Here is an 8065-nt window from a genome sequence, read left to right on the forward strand (position 1 = left end):
AGTTGAACCTTGCCTCAAGAACATTAAGGTACCTTATACTAATAATGTGTTGTGTTCAGATTCTCAAGGCCCATTATGTTCAGAGTTTTTCTTTTTCTTCTGTCCTAATTTTGAAGATAGATGATCTTGAACTTCAAATTTATTATTAAGTTACTAGATAAGTAATTATTAATTAGTATATATTATATATTATTATAATTATGAGATGATTGATTTTATTGTCATCACAAGTCAAATCTGTCTTATGAAACTTTATAGTATGATTATGTTTCTTTATGAAGTAAAAATATGAGAAGAATCAAATTCTATGGTTTATCTTATTCTTATTTCCATTATCATTTATGTTTTTGTCAACCATTCTGTTGGCTACTTTACACCACGTGATAAAGAGTTTTTGTTTAAGGGAGGAGGATGATTTACATTATTGTTTACCTGAAAGGACTTTGATATTGCAAATATGTTGACTTATGTGTTTCTTAACTTTCTTTTTCTTTATTAAGTGTGCACTATGAAGCTTTGCATCTTGTTCCTGTATTATGTTGCTTTAAATTTGGATTAAATTTGGTTTCTTTTGGTTGTTCTCCATATTCTTGTGCTTGTGTTTTGACATGAATCTAACTTTCTTTGTATAAAAATTTATGAGTGTAAAAGCATGAAAAATAGGTCAAGTATATTTGTGATTGAACGATGATTATTAGCCCACATTTTATATATTGAATTGTCAATTCTTGATCATTTGTATCCTTGATTAGTTGGTTTTAAACTTTGAGAATAGATTTTCAAAAAATTAGTTAATTTTAACTTCTATCTTAATTTGCACTTGGACGAAGATAGTGTTATGTGTTGTTTTTAATTTTGGTTTTCGTTGTTTATGTTTGTCGGAGTACAAAATTGATAGCAACATGCTAGGCTTTATATTGATGGAAACATGATAGAAGAGTCAAGAATTATAAATTCTATATGATACAAATTTTATGTTAGGAAAAAGTTGTATTTAGTTGAATTTATTTTTAATATATAAAAGTAAATACATAAGTATGTACCACATAACTTTTGAGACATTTTTTTTCTCCTACTAATGTCATGTCAGCAATATTGCTTACTTGGCACAACTTTAGAATCAACCACTCAATTCTTGCCAAATCAACTATTATTTTCAAATTAGCAAAAAAATAAAATATACAAATAAAAAACTAAAAAATAGAATCCAATAAATTTGTAACCTACAAATACATTGAATTCATATTCCTATATTTATTATATCTTACCGTTATAAACAATACAATAAATTTATAACCGCAACAATTAATTTATTAATTTTTATAAATAACTCACTAAAGGTAATAAATATTCATATTACAAATGTCATAATAATATTATTAATCATAATAAATTTTATGTTATAAGTATTTAAATTCCATACCATTTAAATTACATATATAAGTCTCTTATCACTATTCCTTCACATAACATCAAATTTAGTACAAAAAATTTATTTTCGAATTGCACATTTCAAACTTACTCAATAGAGCATCATTCTTTCAGAGCAGAACGATTAGAAATTGAATAACTATCCAAGATCTAATGGCCATGCAATGAGAATTTGATGATCAGGTATGACAAAAAAATCACAACATGCATTATACATTCATACTTACTCAAATACCATATAGCTAATGATAACATAAATTTAATATTGGAATAGGAAAAGATCTTCACAATTTTAGCAACTATAAACGAAATTGATGATAAATTAGGATGGAACTATGTTAAATGTAAAAAGTGTCAGAAGAAAGCATATAAAAAAAGAAACAACTACATTTGTGGCACATGTAATCAAACACCACAATATCCAACAATAAGGTAACTCTATATACTTTTCATAATCTCATCTATCAAATTATTATTTGCTAACTCGTGGACGAAATTGTGATCCTCAAAGTTGGTCTCTTTGTATTTGTATGAAATCAAAAATACCCCAAAGAGATCATGGTGTGATAAATTGGGATCTTAATAATCCCTGGTGTGATCATAACTCCGTTCAACTTAACCAGCAAGTGTACTGGGTCATCCAAGTAATACCTTACGTGAGTAAGGGTCAATCCCACAGAGATTGTTGGTATGAAGCAAGCTATGGTCACTTTGTAAATCTCAGTTAGGCAAATTAAATTGGTTTATGATGAGTTCGAAAATTAATAATAAATAGAAAATAAAAAGGGATAAAAATACTTATGTAATTCAATAGTGGAAATTTCAGATAGGCGTATGGAGATGTTGTGCTCCTCTTGAATCTCTACTTTCTTATTACATTCACCCAATCCTTCTTACTCCTTTCCATGGCAAGCTGTATGTAGGGCATCACCGTTGTCAATGGCTACATCCCATCCTCTCAGTGAAAATGGTCCTATGCTCTGTCACAACACGGCTAATCATCTGTCGGTTCTCAATCAGGTTGGAATAGAATAACTTGATTCTTTTGCGTTTGTCATCATGCCCAGCCTTCAGGAGTTTGAAGCTCGTCACAGTCATTCAATCCCAGAATCCTACTCGGAATACCATAGACAAGGTTTAGACTTTCTGGATCCTCATGAATGCCGCCATCTATCTAGCTTATACCACGAAGATTCTGTTGGGGAATCTAAGAGATATGCGCCCGGTCTAAAGTAGAACGGAAGTGGTTGTTAGTCACGCGCGTTCATAGATGAGAATGATGATGAGTGTCACGGATCATCACATTCATCAAAGTGTTGTGCAACGTATATCTTGGAATAAGAATAGAAGAGAATTGAATAGAAAGTAATAATAATTGTATTGAAACTTGAGGTACAGCAGAGCTCCACACCCTTAATCTATGGTGTGCATAAACTCCACTGTTGAAAATACATAAGTAAAAGGTTCAGGCATGGCCGAATGGCCAGCCCCCTGAATGATCAAAGACTACAAAGTCAAAAGATTAAACTATCAAAAGATGTCTAATACAATAGTAACTTATCCTATTTATACTAGACTAGCTACTAGGGTTTACATGAGTAAGTAATTGATGCATAAATCCAATTCCGGGGCCCACTTGGTGTATGCTTGGGCTAAGCTTGATCTATCCACGAGCTGAGGCTTTTCTTGGAGTTGAACTCCAAGTTATAACGTGTTTTGGGCGTTCAACTCCGGATCATGACGTGTTTCTGGCGTTTAACTTCAGACAGCACCATGTACTTGGCGTTCAACGCCAAGTTACGTCGTCAATTTCCGAATAAAGTATGGACTATTATATATTGATGGAAAGCTCTGGATGTCTACTTTCCAACGCCGTTGAGAGCGCGCCATTTGGAGTTCTGTAGCTCCAGAAAATCCATTTCGAGTGCAGGGAGGTCAGATTCTAACAGCATCAGCAGTCCTTTTGTCAGCCTTTTTCAGAGTTTTGCTCAAGTCCCTCAATTTCAGCCAGAAATTACCTGAAATCACAGAAAAACACACAAACCCATAGTAAAGTCTAGAAATGTGAATTTAACATAAAAATTAATGAAAACATCCCTAAAAGTAGCTTGAACTTACTAAAAACTACCTAAAAACAATGCCAAAAAGCGTATAAATTATCCGCTCATCACAACACCAAACTTAAATTGTTGCTTGTCCCCAAGCAACTGAAAATCAAATAGGATAAAAAGAAGAGAATCTACTATAAATTCTAAAATATCAATGAATATTAATTTAATTAGATGAGCGGGACTTGTAGCTTTTTGCTTCTGAACAGTTTTGGCATCTCACTTTTTCCTTTGAAGTTTAGAATGATTGGCTTCTCTAGGAATTTAGAATTTCGGATAGTGTTATAGAATTTCCTAGTTAAGCATGTTGATTATTGAACACAGCTACTTATGAGTCTTGGCCGTGGCCCTAAGCATTTTGTTTTCCAGTATTACCACCGGATACACAAATGCCACAGACACATAACTGGGTGAACCTTTTCAGATTGTGACTCAGCTTTGCTAGAGTCCCCGGTTAGTGGTGTCCAGAGCTCTTAAGCACACTCTTTTTGCTTTGGATCACGACTTTAACCATTCAGTCTCAAGCTTTTCACTTGGACCTTCATGACACAAGCACATGGTTAGGGACAGCTTGATTTAGCCGCTTAGGCCTGGATTTAATTTCCTTGGGCCCTCCTATCCATTGATGCTCAAAGCCTTGGATCCTTTTTATCCTTGCCTTTTGGTTTTAAGGGCTATTGGCTTTTTCTGCTTGCTTTTTCTTTTTCTTTCTATTTTTTTCGCCATTTTTTTTCGCAAGCTTTCTTTTTCACTGCTTTTTCTTGCTTCAAGAATCAATTTCATGATTTTTCAGATCATCAATAACATTTCTCTTTGTTCATCATTCTTTCAAGAGCCAACAGTTTTAACATTCATAAACAACAATATCAAAAGACATATGCACTGTTCAATCATTCATTCAGAAAACAAAAAGTATTGTCACCACATCAATATAATTAAATTAAATTCAAGGACAATTTTCGAAATTCATGTACTTCTTGTTCTTTTGAATTAAAACATTTTTCATTTAAGAGAGGTGAAGGATTAATGGAGTTTATTCATAGCCTTAAGACATGGTTACTACATACTAATGATCATGAAGTAGAGACACAAAACATAGATAAACACAACCTTAAAAACCGAAAAACAGAAAGAAATAAGACAAGGAATGAATCCACCTTAGTGGCGTCTTCTTCTTGAAGGACCAACAATGTCCTTAAGCTCTTCTATGTCCCTTCCTTGCCTTTGTTGCTCCTCCCTCATTGCTCTTTGATCTTCTCTTATTTCATGGAGAATGATGGAGTGTTCATGATGTTCCACCCTTAATTGTTCCACATTGTGGCTCAAATCTTCTAAGGAAGTGTTGAGTTGTTCCCAATAGTTGTTGGGAGGAAAGTGCATCCCTTGAGGCATCTCAGGGATTTCTTGATGATGAGCTTCCTCATGCATCTCTTGAGAACCGTGAAGGGTCTCTCTTGCTTGCTCCATCCTCTTCTTGGTGATGGGCTTATCCTCTTTAATGGAGATGTCTCCTTCTATGATAACTCCAGCTGAGTAACATAGGTGGCAAATAAGGTGAGGAAAAGCTAGCCTTGCCATGGTGGAGGACTTGTCGGCTATTTTGTAGATTTCATTGGAGATGACCTCATGAACTTCTACTTCCTCTCCAATCATGATGCTATGAATCATGATGGCCCGATCCACAGTAACTTCAGATCGGTTGCTAGTAGGAATGATGGAGCGTTGAATGAACTCCAACCATCCTCTAGCCACAGGCTTGAGGTCCAGTCTTCTTAGTTGAACTGGCTTGCCTTTGGAGTCTCTTCTCCATTGAGCTCCTTCCACACATATGTTCATTAGGACTTGGTCCAACCTTTGATTAAAGTTGACCCTTCTAGTGTAGGGGCGTTCATCTCCTTGCATCATGGGCAAGTGAAACGCCAACCTCACATTTTCCAGACTAAAATCTAAGTATTTTCCCCGAACCATTGTGAGATAATTCTTTGGATTCAGGTTCATACTTTGATCATGGTTCCTAGTGATCCATGCATTGGCATAGAACTCTTGAACCATTAAGATTCTGACTTGTTGCATGGGGTTGGTTAGGACTTCCCAACCTCTTGTTCGGATCTCATGTCGGATTTCCGGATACTCATTTTTCTTGAGCTTGAAAGGGACCTCAGGGATCACCTTCTTCTTTGCCACAACATCATAGAAGTGGTCTTGATGGCTCTTGGAGATGAATCTTTCCATCTCCCATGACTCGGAGGTGGAAGCTTTTGTCTTTCCTTTTCCTTTTCTAGAGGATTCTCCGGCCTTAGGTGCCATTGATGGTAATGGAAAACAAAAAAGATTATGCTTTGACCACACCAAACTTAAAATATTGCTCGTCCTCGAGCAATAGAAGAAAGAAGAGAAGAAGAAGAAGAAGAAAATATGGAGGAGAGGGAGAGATGTAGGTTCGGCCAAGGGGAAGAAGAGGGGGTTGTGTTGTGTGAAAATGAAGTAGAATGGAAGGGTATATATAGGGAGAGGGGGTAGTGTATGTTCGACCATTTAGGGTGGGAATGGATGGGAAAAATGTTTTTGAATTTTTGAAGGTAGGTGGGGTTTATGGGGAAGAGTGGATGGATGTGAGTGGTGAAGGGGGTGATTGGGAAGAGGAATTGAGGTGATTGGTGAAGAGTGTTGGGAAGTGTGACATGGGGAATACTCATCACAAAATAGGATTAGGAGGTAAGGTGGAAATATAGTAGGTAGGGATCCTGTGGGGTCCACAGATCCTGAGGTGATCCTGTGGGGTCCACAGATCCTGAGGTGTCAAGGAATTCCATCCCTGCACCAAATAGGCATGTAAATTGCCTTTGCACACCATTCTGGCGTTTAAACGCCGTGTGGTGCACATTCTGGGCGTTGAACGCCCATATAAAGCATGTTTCTGGCGTTGAACGCCAGTTTCATGCTTGTTACTGGCGTTCAGCACTAGCTTTTCCTTTTAGGCACATTCCTGGCGTTCAGCGCCAGAATGTTGCTTGTTTCTGGCGTTCAGCGCCAAGTTGATGCTCTGTTCTGGCGTTGAACGCCAGCCAGATGCTTCTTACTGGCGTTGAACGCCAGCCTGTGCTTCCTCCAGGGTGTGATTTTTCTTTTGCTATTTTTGATTCTGTTTTTAATTTTTATATTTTTTTTGTGACTCCTCATGATCATGTACCTAATAAAACACAAAATAACAATAAAATAAAATAAAATAAAAATTAGATAAATAAAATTGGGTTGCCTCCCAACAAGCGCTTCTTTAATGTCAATAGCTTGACAGTGGTTCTCATGGAGCCACAAAGTGATCAGGTCAATGTTGTATAGTCCCAACACCAAACTTAGAGTTTGGATAAGGGGTCTTAACACCAAATTTAGAGTTTGGTTGTGGCCTCACAACACCAAACTTAGAGTTTGACTGTGGGGGCTGTTCTTGACTCTGAACTGAGAGAAGCTCTTCATGCTTACTCTCTTTTGTCACAGAGGGATGGCCATGTTCCTTAAACACAAGGTAGTCCTCATTCAATTGAAGGACTAGTTCACCTTTGTTGACATCTATCACAGCTCCTGCTGTGGCTAGGAAAGGTCTTCCAAGGATGATGCATTCATCCTCTTCCTTCCTAGTGTCTAAGATTATGAAATCAGCAGGGATGTAAAGGCCTTCAACCTTTACTAACACGTCCTCCACTATTCCATAAGCTTGTCTCATTGACTTGTCTTCCAATTGTAATAAGAACAAGGCAGGTTGTACCTCAATGATCCCCAGCTTCTCCATTACAGAGAGTGGCATAAGATTTATCCCTGACCCCAGATCACATAGAGCCTTTTCAAAGGTCATGGTGCCTATGGTACAAGGTATTAAGAACTTGCCAGGATCTTGTTTCTTTTGAGGTAGAGTTTTCTGAATCCAGGTATCTAGTTCATTAATGAGTAAGGGAGGTTCACTTTCCCAAGTCTCATTACCAAACAACTTGGCATTCAGCTTCATGATAGCTCCTAAGTATTGAGCAACTTGCTCTCTAGTCACATCTTCATCCTCTTCAGAGGAAGAATAGCCTTCAGAGCTCATGAATGGCATAAGGAGATTTAATGGAATCTCTATGGTCTCTGTATGAGCCTCAGATTCCTTTGAATCCTTAATAGGAAACTCTTTCTTGCTTTGAAGGACGTCCCAGGAGGTCTTCCTCACTAGGATTTTCGTCCTCCTCCTCCTTTATGCATTCGGTCATATTGATTATATCAATGGCCTTGCACTCTCCTTTTGGATTCTCTTCTGTATTACTTGGGAGAATACTGGGAGGAGTTTCAATGACTTTCTTACTCAACTGGCCCACTTGTGCCTCCAGATTTCTGATGGAGGAACTTGTTTCATTCATGAAACTGAAAGTGGCCTTTGATAGATCAGAGACTAGATTAGCTAAATTAGAAGTGTTTTGTTCAGAATTCTCTGTCTGTTGCTGAGAAGATGATGGATATGGCTTGCTATTGCTCAGCCTATTGCGTTCACCATTGTT

This window comes from Arachis hypogaea, chromosome 6 (assembly GCF_003086295.3).
Source record: "Arachis hypogaea cultivar Tifrunner chromosome 6, arahy.Tifrunner.gnm2.J5K5, whole genome shotgun sequence".
NCBI lineage: Eukaryota > Viridiplantae > Streptophyta > Magnoliopsida > Fabales > Fabaceae > Arachis > Arachis hypogaea.